Source organism: Oryctolagus cuniculus, chromosome 1 (genome assembly GCF_051225735.1).
Source record: "Oryctolagus cuniculus isolate XC-2025 breed Fujian yellow rabbit chromosome 1, ASM5122573v1, whole genome shotgun sequence".
NCBI lineage: Eukaryota > Metazoa > Chordata > Mammalia > Lagomorpha > Leporidae > Oryctolagus > Oryctolagus cuniculus.
Window position 1 is genome coordinate 152,073,195 of NC_142867.1, and position 13,262 is coordinate 152,086,456.

The 13,262-nt window shown below is 45.2% G+C and overlaps 1 long non-coding RNA gene across 1 annotated transcript; it reads left to right on the forward strand.

Annotated features, from left to right (window-relative positions):
• The first annotated feature begins 2 nt into the window (after nt 1–2).
• On the forward strand, nt 3–4,063 carry LOC127491293 (uncharacterized). Its single transcript, XR_007919864.3, has 2 exons — nt 3–330; nt 3,326–4,063. It is a non-coding gene; the product is annotated as an uncharacterized LOC127491293 (long non-coding RNA).
• The last annotated feature ends 9,199 nt before the right edge of the window (nt 4,064–13,262 follow it).

Below are 13,262 nucleotides of genomic sequence, written 5' to 3' on the forward strand. Positions count from 1 at the left end.
CTTTCGGAGGGCGGAGCCTTGGGCAGGGAGGCTGGCGGAGCCCCCGGGGTGGTGGCTCTTGGGATATGGGGTTTGCTTAACAAAGGGTTGCCTAATGGATTGATTTCTGGGCGGGCGTTTGGCCCAACGGTTCAGCCACTCGTTAAGATGCCCGCATCCGATATTGTAGTGCGAGATTCTGCTCCTGGTTTAGCTGCCGATTCCAGCGTCCTGCAGATGCACAGCCTCCGAGTTCTTGGCTCCCTGACGCACTCGTGGGGGACCCGGATGGAGCTCCCCGCTCTTGGCCCAGCCCCGACTGCTGCGGGCATCTGGGTAGTGAGCCAGCAGGTGGGCGCTCAACTCTTTCTCTCTGCCTCTCAAATAAAATTTTTAAAGTGAACTGTGTATGTGGCAACGCCATTTTAAGGACTCCGTCTAAACTTGTGACGAATGTGCGCGGTGCCCAGGACCGAGATGACACTCCATAAGGGATGGCTGAAGGACTGATGGGACCTCTGAGTGTTTCCTAGCTATTACTGTCTACGAATAATTCCTAATCTCTATAGTTCCTACTTACACGGTTGTTGGCAAATTATTTCATGAATCAGGGATTATATTGGGTTTCTATGAATCTGTTTTGTCTTGATGATGATAATGATGGCTAATTCCCTGAGGACTTGCACTCTCTATGTCTTAGACGTTATTTAAGCACGGTGTAAGTATGTTTAAGAAGTCATTTTCCTGACATGTTCACAAGAGATACACTATTTTATGTCTGCTCTACAAAACAGGAAACAGGCACAGAGCAGTGATGTTAATACAGCTCAGTTAGTGAAGAACCTGATAATTGACCTCAGAGCTTGTATTTGGATCCAGTCTCTAAAACAATGATAGCCCTCTGCTCTGTGGTTCTGTGTATAGCTTTCTGTCCCACCACTGCATTCAGGATACCCAACTTACTGCCAAGTCTCTCCCCCCCATCTCCCTCTCTCTCCCTCTCTCCCTCTCCCCTCTCTCCCTCTCTCCTCTCCCCCCCCCCCTCTCTCTCCCTCCTGAAATTCTCTAGGTGTGGTCAGCAATGACTTTCCATGCAGCAGTCTGGAATAATAATGTAGTGGTACTGGAATACCCACGAATCAGCTATGTCACCTTATCATTCCTGTTGAAGATCTCAGACCAGTGTAACCATCATACCACTCACAACTACATCCTAACTGACACTGAGGAAACCATTTTTTTGAATTTGTAGTCATCATTGCAATATCTCAGTTGCATATGTAAATAAACAGCATAGGACACTGTACTAGGTTTTCTGATACTTAATTTACTGTTGCTTTTGCTAGGTTCATCCATGTTGACATATAAAGCTATAGTTCATTTCTTTTCCCTGTTGTATAGGATTCCCTTCTAGGAACTTACAATTTATCTATTTTTTCCAATTTTCAGTATGATCTCTTTGTTGTACATCCAGCATCACTTAATGTGATTGTCCTTTACTCTTGGGCTTCTCTTGCTCACCCATTTCTAAATACTGTGGCAACTGACAAGTGCAGCTGCTCAGGGAAGCCTTTATCATACCAATTAATCTTTTAACATGTTCATTTAAAATTGACTTTTCTTAAGCTTACTTATTGTCAGTGTGGCAAGATTCCTTTCAAGGCTTGTCTAATAATTTCTTCTCTACTTCAATGTAATTATGACTTCTTAGTAGCATCAGTTCCCCTTTCAGCATCTAGGGGGTTCACCCACGTGCTTCCATGAACACTGGCAGTGAGAGTGGACCCTGCACAGGATCTCTGGGATCCTGACAATGTAGGCTCACATGTGGCCCAACACGAAATGCTGGGGAGTAACATGCTACTGGGGAGTAACATGCTACTGGGAAGTACAAGGGATGGGCTCTTCACCTTCAGGGAGTCTAATGAGGGCATATTGGACAAGAATACAGTTAAATGATACCATTTTACCTCTTACTCTCAGTACTCTACTCCTGGTCCTTCCTAATAACGTGATATCCAGACTTCCCAGCCAACTCACTTTTCCATTGAACCACAGTGGTAATGCTCTCTTCTCAATTCTAACATTGATCCTCTCTGCCTGTTTCCAGAGCAGGTGGATCCAATTACAGAGAATGTCAACTGGACTAGCAACAACTAGTTGTAACTGACATCTGCTGTAACTGACAGGCGGTTTCCATTTCTTTTATACACTCCCTTCCTTAGGGCTAGTTACAGTGGTTATTCCAGAAGTCCTCCACTCTTCTCCTGTCACTTTAGACTCCATTCTATGTCCCTAGTTTCCTACCCAAAGAGATCGTCTTTTATTGCAACAGGGAAGTAAGCTTTTGGACACAACCTTCCTTGTCCTTTTTCCTGTAACTCAAGTAGCCTTCTGGTCCATGCTCTGTAATTCAGCCACCACTTTCAAACCCTTTGTGACTTCCTGTTGCTCTTAAAATAAAGATATAACTGACAATGATGTAAAATGTAAAACGTATTAAACATACTGTTTGATCAGCAGGCATTCTTTTCAGAACAAGACTTTTGATGACTTATATTCTGGAACGTGCTCCTTGTCTCACTTGCACTGGCACTTCTAGTAGCACTAATCTAAAGGGCACTATCTCTGCAGTCTCATCTTGTACCCCTGTCTGTTCTGTTCTCAGGGATCCAGGCCACACTGGCGTCCTCTCAGTCCTGCCTACTTACAATGTGGCTTTGTCGTGTGGTCCTTTCTGCATGAAATGTCCTTCCCTTCTGTCTGCACCTGATGAACACTCTCATCTCAGCTCCCATTTCACTCATTAAGGAAGCATTCCGCTCTCCCTGGCTCAACAAATCCCCCATCACGAGCTCTTCTGACTCCCTGTAACTCTCATTTGTAACTTATCATATTTCACTTCCATTGGAAAATAAATATGCACCACATGGTCCATGAGGAAGGAATCTGCCTTGCTCACTCTTGCAGCTGCAGCCCACTAGCCCTGTTACTATTTGATTCAATGAATAAAAAAAAGTATCCAATCGATGACCATGACCTGGAAGTCTGTCCTTTATAGTTTATCCTTTGCAGCACTCCTTTACTTCTGTTTGCATTACCATTATTTCCATTTCCACCATTTATTATTTTACTCCTGGATTACAATGTCTGCCTTAGAGAATAACATATCTTCCTACTTTCAGACTCTCCCTACAGCCTTGATTATAATTCTCAAGGTTTTTAATTTTTTTTACAACTGCTTCATTCCAAAACCTTCCATGACATCCATTGCCAATAGAACACAGCCCAAAAATTAAGGCTGTATCTAATTCCCTCAGTAATATTACTTTAATCTGCTTTCCAGCCCTGTTTATGTCATGGATTGAACTGTCTCAACATCTTTGTTCCCTTCAAGCTCTACTGTGGGGAGCAACTGGGAGCAACTCGGACTAGACTAAGTTACTGGAATTAAGACTTATTCTATGCATCTGCTTTCCCACAATATGGCGCTGAGAAGGGAAACAGCTTCTACACAGCTGCCTCCAGTTCAACCAATAAACTGTGGGACCTGCTCCTGATTGGAGGAGAGCAGCGTACTCGGTGTGTGGGCAGCCGAGTTGGGGTTGGCGGAGGAGGACTATAAAGGAGAGAGACAGCATGCACCAGGAACATCTAAGGGGAACATCTGAAGGAACACCTGTGCAGCCCCCAAGAGAGCCGGCCGGCGGTCCCCCGCGGAAGTGGGGAATGTGGCAGGGGGAACCGCCCTTCCATGGAGGTGGAAGGGTCGGTAGCCAACCCGGGAAGAACCAGCAGCAAACCCGGGGAGGGCCGAGCAGACAAAAGAACAGCACAGGGTCCTGTGTCGTTCCTCCACGAAGACAGGGAGCGACATAATGGTGCCGTGACTCGGATATGAAGCCTAGGCAGGGTTTAGTGTCATTCCTCCACGAAGAGGGGGAGCGACATAATGGTGCCGTGACTCGGATATGAAGCCTAGGCTGGGCTTAGTGTCGTTCCTCCACGAAGACGGGGAGCGACATAATGGTGCCGTGACTCGGATAGGAAACCTAGGAGGGAAGAAACGGGAAGAAGTGGAAAATACCGGAGAGAGAGACTAGCAAAGAGCCTAGGGAAAAGCCGGACAGAAAAGGTGCCGGAAGAAGCTATCGAAAGCCTAGGCTTAGACTCGGATATGGACTGTGGGAAAGAAGTTAGGATTTAAAGTGAAAGCAAAGCCGGCGCCGTGGCTCAATAGGCTAATCCTCCACCTTGCGGCGCCGGCACACCGGGTTCTAGTCCCGGTCTGGGCGCCGGATTCTGTCCCGGTTGCCCCTCTTCCAGGCCAGCTCTCTGCTATGGCCAGGGAGTGCAGTGGAGGATGGCCCAGGTGCTTGGGCCCTGCACCCCATGGGAGACCAGGAAAAGCACCTGGATCCTGGCTCCTGCCATCAGATCAGCGCGGTGCGCCAGCTGCAGCGGCGGCCATTGGAGGGTGAACCAACGGCAAAGGAAGACCTTTCTCTCTCTGTCTCTCTCTCTCACTGTCCACTCTGCCTGTCAAAAAAAAAAAAAAATAAATAAAGTGAAAGCAAGAAGAAACTTAGACTCAGATACAGACTGCAGGTTGAAAGTGAAAGTGAAACCTATAAGAAACTTAGACTTGGATACAGACTGTGGGGAGAGGCCAGGAGAAATGAGGGAGGAATATTGTTGGAAGAAAACTTAGGGAAACATACCGGGTAGAGAAAAATGTTAGGGAGGATGAAGCCGCGAGTGCAGGCCGAGGCGGAGACGGAAGCCATCTTGGAATTCTTCAAGTCAGCCCGGGGAGCAAAAGGCGAAAATCTGGAACCAGAGGCAGAGACGTGGGCCGCCAGGTTGGAATTCGCCAGGTTAGTCCGGGGAACTTGGACTGAATACCGGTGGTGGCGGAAACGTGAGCTGGGGCTGTGTGATTCGCGGAAGCCACCGCGTGCAGAGAGAGCACGGGGCGTGAATAGATAGGGAACGCGGGGCTGGTGCGAGGCCGTGGTGCGGACGCGAAGGGCGTGGAGACCGCGGAGTGTGCACGCGAAGCCGAGCCGCGCAGAGCCGGGAGCCCGCCGGCGGGGCGAGGCGCCGGGAAGCCGCGCAGAGCCGTGAAGCTGCCGCGGGGCGAGGTGCCGAGAAGCAGCCTTGGGGCGGGCGCTGGGAAGCCGCAGGGATAAGAGAAACAGAAGTTTAGAAGTAAAATGAGAGAAATAGGAATGCTGGAAGATAGAAGTAAAATGGGAGAAATAGGAATGCCCGGAGATAGAGAAATAGAGAAATAGAAAGGCCTCCCCACAACATGGCAATGAGAGAGCTTGGATTCGGTCTGCCTGATTAGTGAGGCGATGAGCACCTGCGGGTGGCTAGCAGCTTATGCGCCGCAGGTCACCGAAGACAGGCACGTTATCAACACCAATAAGTCTCCCCACAATACGGCAATGAGAAGGCTTGGATTCGGTTTGCCTGATTGCTAGGTCTTGTAAGCACCTGCAGGCAGAGCAGAGCCTGCGCTACAGGGCACCGAACACAGGCACGCATCAGCGCCTAAAAACCTCCTCACAACATGGTGAAGAGAGGACCCGGATTCGGTTTGCCTGATTGATAGGACTTGTAAGAACCTGTGGGCAACTCTAGCAAGCAGAGCAGAGTGTGTGCCGCGGGGCACCGAAGACAGGCGCGTATCAACGCCAAAAATAAAAAGAAAGGGGGATCTGTGGGGAGCAACTGGGAGCAACTCGGACTAGACTAAGTTACTGGAATTAAGACTTATTCTATGCATCTGCTTTCCCACAATATGGCGCTGAGAAGGGAAACAGCTTCTACACAGCTGCCTCCAGTTCAACCAATAAACTGTGGGACCTGCTCCTGATTGGAGGAGAGCAGCGTACTCAGTGTATGGGCAGCCGAGTTGGGGTTGGCGGAGGAGGACTATAAAGGAGAGAGACAGCATGCACCAGGAACATCTAAGGGGAACATCTGAAGGAACACCTGTGCAGCCCCCGAGAGAGCCGGCCGGCGGTCCCCCGCGGAAGTGGGGAATGTGGCAGGGGGAACCGCCCTTCCATGGAGGTGGAAGGGTCGGTAGCCAACCCGGGAAGAACCAGCAGCAAACCCGGGGAGGGCCGAGCAGACAAAAGAACAGCGCAGGGTCCTGTGTCGTTCCTCCACGAAGACGGGGAGCGACATAATGGTGCCGTGACTCGGATATGAAGCCTAGGCAGGGTTTAGTGTCATTCCTCCACGAAGAGGGGGAGCGACATAATGGTGCCGTGACTCGGATATGAAGCCTAGGCTGGGCTTAGTGTCGTTCCTCCACGAAGACGGGGAGCGACATAATGGTGCCGTGACTCGGATATGAAGCCTAGGCTGGGCTTAGTGTCGTTCCTCCACGAAGACGGGGAGCGACATAATGGTGCCGTGACTCGGATATGAAGCCTAGGCTGGGCTTAGTGTCGTTCCTCCACGAAGACGGGGAGCGACATAATGGTGCCGTGACTCGGATATGAAGCCTAGGCTGGGCTTAGTGTCGTTCCTCCACGAAGACGGGGAGCGACACTCTACCTATTATAATATTAGACATTCTTCTAGTCACCCCCCTTACGTCTCCTTCTCTGGGAAAACTTCACTGAGAATCCAGCAAAATAGTTCCCTTCTCTTCTTTGGACTTATGAGCAGTTTAATAGGACACATCTGCAAATTCCATGAGACATCTATGTCTTATCTTCCACTCTGGAATCTAAACTCTCCAAGAGCCAGGCCCTCTGTGCTCTGTGCAGCTCTCAGCATGGTATGATTATACACACAGTCAACCTGATCAGTAAATATTTGGTGAATGAATAAGTAAATGAATGGGAATGTGTTCTCTGGCTCTTTCGCTCTTTTTCCACTTTTAAGGTTCTGTAGTTAGGGGCTATGTTTAGACAATGTGCTGCTTCATAGCAACACAATACCCAAGCTCACAGAGTTGCTAATAGCTGCTAAGAGCATCCCTCCACCTTAGAACAGCCTGTTCTCTCTCAAGTGGAGAGAGGAGGATCTAATGTTTATGAAATATCTTTGTTCATTGGGCAGTGAAAGTACCAGGGCTGTATACTCAGTGAAATGCCTATACTGATTGTCATTTTCTCCTGTGAATAATTGCTGTCCACAAAGATGTTCCTTTATAATTTTTCATCCCTTTTTTAGATTTGTTAAAAGCAGTTTACATGCAAGGAGAAATCACATTGAAATAACTTTGCATTATATTTAATAAAAGTTTGGGGAGATGTCTTTATGTTACATTACCAAATTTACTTGGGGAAACTAACCCTGTGAAATGTGTTGGGCAGATAAGAAGACTTTAAGAATTCTCAAAATTTCTGAGCACCCAGTTGTTAAGGCCTGCTGGTAGCCAACTGTATAACAATGATCTGGACCATGTTCTTGGTCAGCTTTTGTGGCAACAATGTTAGGAGACAAACTACTCCAGTACTCAGTGACATTAATAAGAATTCATTCTTCTTGGATCACCAGTTAGCTTTACAGACTGTTTTGGACTTCTAGATAGCTGGTTTTCACTCCATGCTTACGTAGGTTTGAGGTCTGTGGGGAATCAGCTCCCAGCACACCTGGTAGCTGAACCGTGTTCATGAAACACAAGAGGTATGGCTTTTTGTTGAGGGTGACCTAAACACAAGAGGTGAGTCCAACCATGCAAGCCTATTGGAGCCCTAGCCAGCATTATACCTGCTCATGCTCCATGGCAAAAGTATTTCATAAGTCTATGTTGTATTTACAATGTGGGCAGATATTTGAAGCTGGCCAAACTCACAGAAGAATATTGCATCTTGGACAATGTTACCATAACATTTTCAAAGGCATTCAGAGATCTGCTAAACCTCCTGCGAATTTGTTTACCTTGGAGAACTTTTTGAAGTTATGGAACAATCTGTGTGGGGAGAGGGGATTAGACTTTAGAACTCAACTATTTGGGCAGTGCTGTGGTGTAGCGGTAAAGCCACTGCCTGGGGCACCAGCATCCCATATGGGTACTGGCTCAAGTCCTGGCTGCTCCACTTCCGATCCAGCTCTCTACTATGGTCTGGGAAAACAGTAGATGATGGCCCAAGTCCTTGGGCTCCTGCACCCTCATGGGAGACCCGGAGGAGGCTCCTGGCTTCGGATTAGCCCAGCTCGGCCGTTTCAGCCATCTGGGGAGTGAACCAGCAGATGGAAGATTCTCCCTCTCTCTCTGCCTCTGCCTTTCAAATAAATAAATAAATATTTTTAAAAAATAGAAATAAAAAACTCAACTATTATCACTGCAATGTCAGGAGAGGAATTGATGATATGTCAATAAAATTAAAATTCTGAGGTTCATATGGTCTTCATTTAATATGAGCATTCATTAGAATACTCCTGAAGAACTGTGATGTAGCTTTACATGATTATATAATAAAACATAATTTTCAAAAGCAACTTAAGTACCTTAATTTTAGTATTTACCACTACTCCACAATTCCATTATCAATATTCTACCAGAATAGATAGACATTAGTGAATAGGGACCTCATTGCTAGCAGACTTGCTTCAAAAGAAATACCCAGGGCAGTTCTTCAGGTTATATCAGACAGTAATTCCAATCCTCAAAAACAAAATAAAGAGCACTAAGCAATTATGTAGGTTGTTGTAAAAAACAACGTACTTCCAAATCCCGTCTTCTTTTTACTCTCAACTGATTTAAAAAGTAAATGCACAGACAATATATTTATATTTGGATTGTACACATACCGTATAGATTTAAAGGTCTCCTTGACAATAACAGCACAAAGGAGGTAGTGAAAACAGAATTGCAGGGGCCTGCACCAAGGCATAGCAGGTAAAGTCACCACCTGCAGTGCTGGCATCCCATATGGGCACCTGTTTGAGTCCTGGCTGCTCCACTTCTGATCCAGCTCTCTGTTATGGCCTGGGAAAGCAGTGGAAGATGGCCCAAGTCCTTGGGCCCCTACTCCCACATGGGAGACCTGGAAGAAGCTCTTGGCTTCAGATTGGCACAGCTTCAGCCATTGTGACCAATTAGGGAATGAACTAGCAGATCTCTCTCTCTCTCTGCCTCTCCTTCTTTCTCTGTATAATTCTGACTTTCAAATAAATAAATAAATCTTTAAAAGAAATAATGAAAGGAACAAATGCTGTTCTAAACAATATCCACTCAATGTAGAAGGAAACATTAAAGAAGGAATTAAGGAACAATAAAATCAAGAAAAAATAGACACTGCGATGGGCATTTGGCATAGTGGTTAAGACACTGGATGCCCACAGCCCATATCCAAGTGGCTGAGTTGGAGTCCTGCCTCTGCTCTCAATTCTGGCTCCCTGCTGATATACCCTCTTGGAGGCAGCAAGTGATGGCTCAGGTGGTTGGGTCCTTGCCACCCATGTGGGACATTTGGATTGGATAGTTGGCTGCTGGCTTTTTCCTGATATGGCCCTGGCTCTTATGGACATTTCGGGGACAAACAGAGGATGAGATCTCTCTCTTCCTCTCTCTGCTTCCCCTCCCCTTTCTGTCTTTCAAATAAGAAAAGAGAAGGACACACATAGAAAATAAAAGGCAAAATGACATATACAAATCCCACCATATCAATAATAAAATGAAATGTGAATACATTAAATAATACAAATAAAAGGTAGAAGCTATCAAATTGTATTTTTAAAAGCTGACTATGGGAGACATATTATAAATTCAAAGATTCAAGTATGTTCAAACAAAAAGAATAAAAAATTTTCATGCAAATAGCAATTATAAGAATGCTGTAGTGGCTATACTAATACTATCAAAATAGACTTTAAAATAAAAATTGTTATTATAAATTGAGTGGTACATTTTATAACAAAAAGGGTTAATCCTTCAGGAAGACACAAAAATACACGTGCATCTAATAAGAGAGTACCAAAAATGTAAAAAAAAAAAAAAAAAGCACCTACAGAACTGAAGAGAGAAGTGGGTAACTCAATGTGAGTTTGAGACTTCAGTACAACCTTCTCAATAACAGATAGAACTATGAGGCAGAAGATCAACTAGGATTAAGAGAACTTGAACCACAGTATAAATTAACCCAACAAACATCTAGAGTTCTCAACCCAACAACAGCAAAACACATCCTTCTCAAGTGCATTTGAAACTTTTTCCAGGGTAGATAATAAAGCTAAATCACAAGGCAAGAAATTGAAATCCTCAGACATCATTGGTAGGAATGTAAAATGGTGCATCCATTTGCAAAATTGCTTTTCAAAATTGTAAAATTAGAGTTGCCCTATTACCCATCAATTCTACTACTAGATGTGTACACAAGAGAAATGAAAACATGTCCATGGAAGAATAATAGTACATGAAAGTTCATGGAAGTATATTTATGTATCAAAACAATGGAAATAACACAAGTGCCAATCTACTGATGAATGGATAAAATAAAAATCAGTAGGGGAACATTATTCAGCCATAGAAAGGAAACGAAATATCGGTACCTGTTATAACCTGGCTGAACCATGAAAGCATTTTGCAAAGTTAAAAAAACCACTCACAGAAGACCATGTACCATGTGATTTCATTTAAATGAAATGCTCAGCATAGGCAAATCTGTAGAGATGTGAACTAGATTAGTGGTTGCCTAAGCCTGAGAAGGTTGGGAAGAGTGAAGGATGACTGCTAATGTGCACTGGCTTGCTTAGGGATGATGACCAAGTCTTCTGCCATTGGATTGTGGCAATGGTTGCACCACTGTATAGATAAACTAAAAATCATTCGATTATATGTACTAAATAGGTGAATGGTATGTGAATTTATAAATCAATAAAGCTGTTAAGTTAGGATACACTTTATATTCACAAATTTGGAAATTCATTCAAAATTACTGACCTTAAAAATATGCTACCTCATAAAACTTACCCAAGAAAAAAGTGTAGATTTAAATTTACATAAAGAGTTTATATGCCTTCTTAGAGGCCCATGTTGATGATAAGCAACCTTCATTTTCCCTAATCATGAGTTTCTCCTTGGAGCCTCTTGTGGACAAGGCTTTAAAAATGAGAGGCTGGGGGCTGGCGCTGTGGCGTAGCGGGTAAGGCTGTCACCTGCAGTGCTGGCATCCCTATGGGTACCGGTTCAAGTCCTGGCTGCTCCACATCCGCTCTAGTTCTCTGCTATGGCCTGGGAAAGCACTGGAAGATGGTCCAGATCTTTGGGCCCTTGCACCCACGTGGGAGACCCGAAAGAAGCTCCTGGCTTCAGGTCTCTCTCTCTCTCTCTCTCTCTCTCTCTCTTTCTCCCTCTGCCTCTCTGTAACTCTGACTTCAAGTAAAGAATAAAATCTTTTAAAAAAAAAATGAAAGGCTGGGGGTTGGCAGGTAAAGTTGCCGACTGTATTGCCAGTTCCCATATGGGTGCCGGTTCATGTTCCAGCTGCTCTACTTCCAATCCAGCTCCCTGCTAATAACCTGGGGAAAGCAGGAGAAGATAGCTCAGGTGTTTCAGCTTCTGCCACCCATGTGGAATAAAGCTCCTGGCTTCAGCCTGGCCCAGTGCTGGCCATTGCAGCCGTCTGGGGGAATGAACCAGTGGATGGAAAATCTCTGTCTCTGTCTCTCCTCTCTCTGTAAATCTAATTTTCAAATAAATAAATGAATCTTTAAAAAAGAATGTCTTAAAAAATATCAGCATCCAATGATCACACAGCAAAGCAAAGATTTGGAAATTATACGCTTCACACATATTGTAAAATGACTTGAAATCCCCACAAAAAAATTGTACTAATTTGTAATTGCAACATCTCTTCAACTTCCTCATGTGATGTGACCTTCATGTTCGTCTGGCCTGGGTCCCAGACCTTTGTTCATCCACACCCAGACAAAATATTCCTGAGGCATTGTCTTAGGTTTAACCTCAGGAAGGCTGCTCTACTTACCTCCACACCTCTTCTTCCTAAAACAACAACCCTCTCGCGGTCTGCCTCAGAGAATCGACTCAAGCAAAGATCTAACCAAGGTATTTGCATTAGTGTCTCCTCAGTTATTTTCTGTTAGGAACCAGTGCTTAATCAATAGGAAAGTAGTAAAGCAAATTATACTATCTTCATTTTATGAAATGATATGAGGCCAATAAAATAGGAAGAGAGATTGAGGGGGCCAGAAGAAAGGTCTTAGCAGTGCTGGGAGGGGAAGAAAAAGTACCATTTCCAGGCTTGGACAGGAAATCTTTATATACAGTTATCCTCTACATGAGATCAGCAAATTGGGTCCAGGACCCCTCACAGTTCCAAATTCTGCAGGTGCTCAAGATCCTGATATAAAATGGCATCGCATTTGCACATAAGCTACACGCATCCTCTCACATCCTTTACATTGTTTCCAGATTACTTATACTATCTAATACAATGCAAATGCTATGCAAATAACTGCTATACTGTATTATTTAGGAAATAATGTCAAGAAAAAATCTGCACATGTTCAGTACAATTGCAAATTTTTTTTCCTGATTATTCCTGATCTATGGTTGCCTGAATTTGCAGAGCCCACAGTTGTAGAGGGCTGTGTCACCAAATGACTCTTGGGTCATTCTCCAGCCACAAGATAAGAGCTGAATTCAAGGCCTAGGAAAATTTCCTCTGGGCTTGGGGCCAGCTCCCCTTTGACTGCCTACCCATGCCAGCCATGAACTGCAGCAACACTGATAGGGCTCAAGGGCAAGAACGCTTTCCTGAAAACTGTCATTGCTTTTGTATCTTAGCAAACGGAACCAGAGTCCAATGGGCAAAGATCTGGTGTAGGTTGGGGTGGAGATGTTCTGGTCATGACTGGGAGAGCTCAGACAAGACCTAGAAGGAGCAGCCATCATGTTCGGAACATTCCACCCTCGGATGAGGCATGGGCACCTTCTCAGAGGGGAAGCTCTCCTCGCTGACTCCCTCCAGGACGCCTGGCTTGATGACTTCACACAGGACAAAGGAATCAGGCATCCATCGATGATGAGACTGTTCTTGAAGCCACCAGATATAACCTGGGGGGAGATAAGGTGCAAAGGGAAAGAAAGCCTGATGCATGTTTGAGTGGGAAGAGTAAAGGGAATGAAAAAGAGAAAGTAAGGCGAGAGGGGAAGCCATGGGGATGTCCCTATTCTATTTAACATATTTCTCATTATGGTTTTCCTTCTACCACCAAGCATGATCCATGCCACATGACTCTGTGCCTGACAAGGTTAATGTGCAGTGCTTGGCTGCCATCTGGGCAGG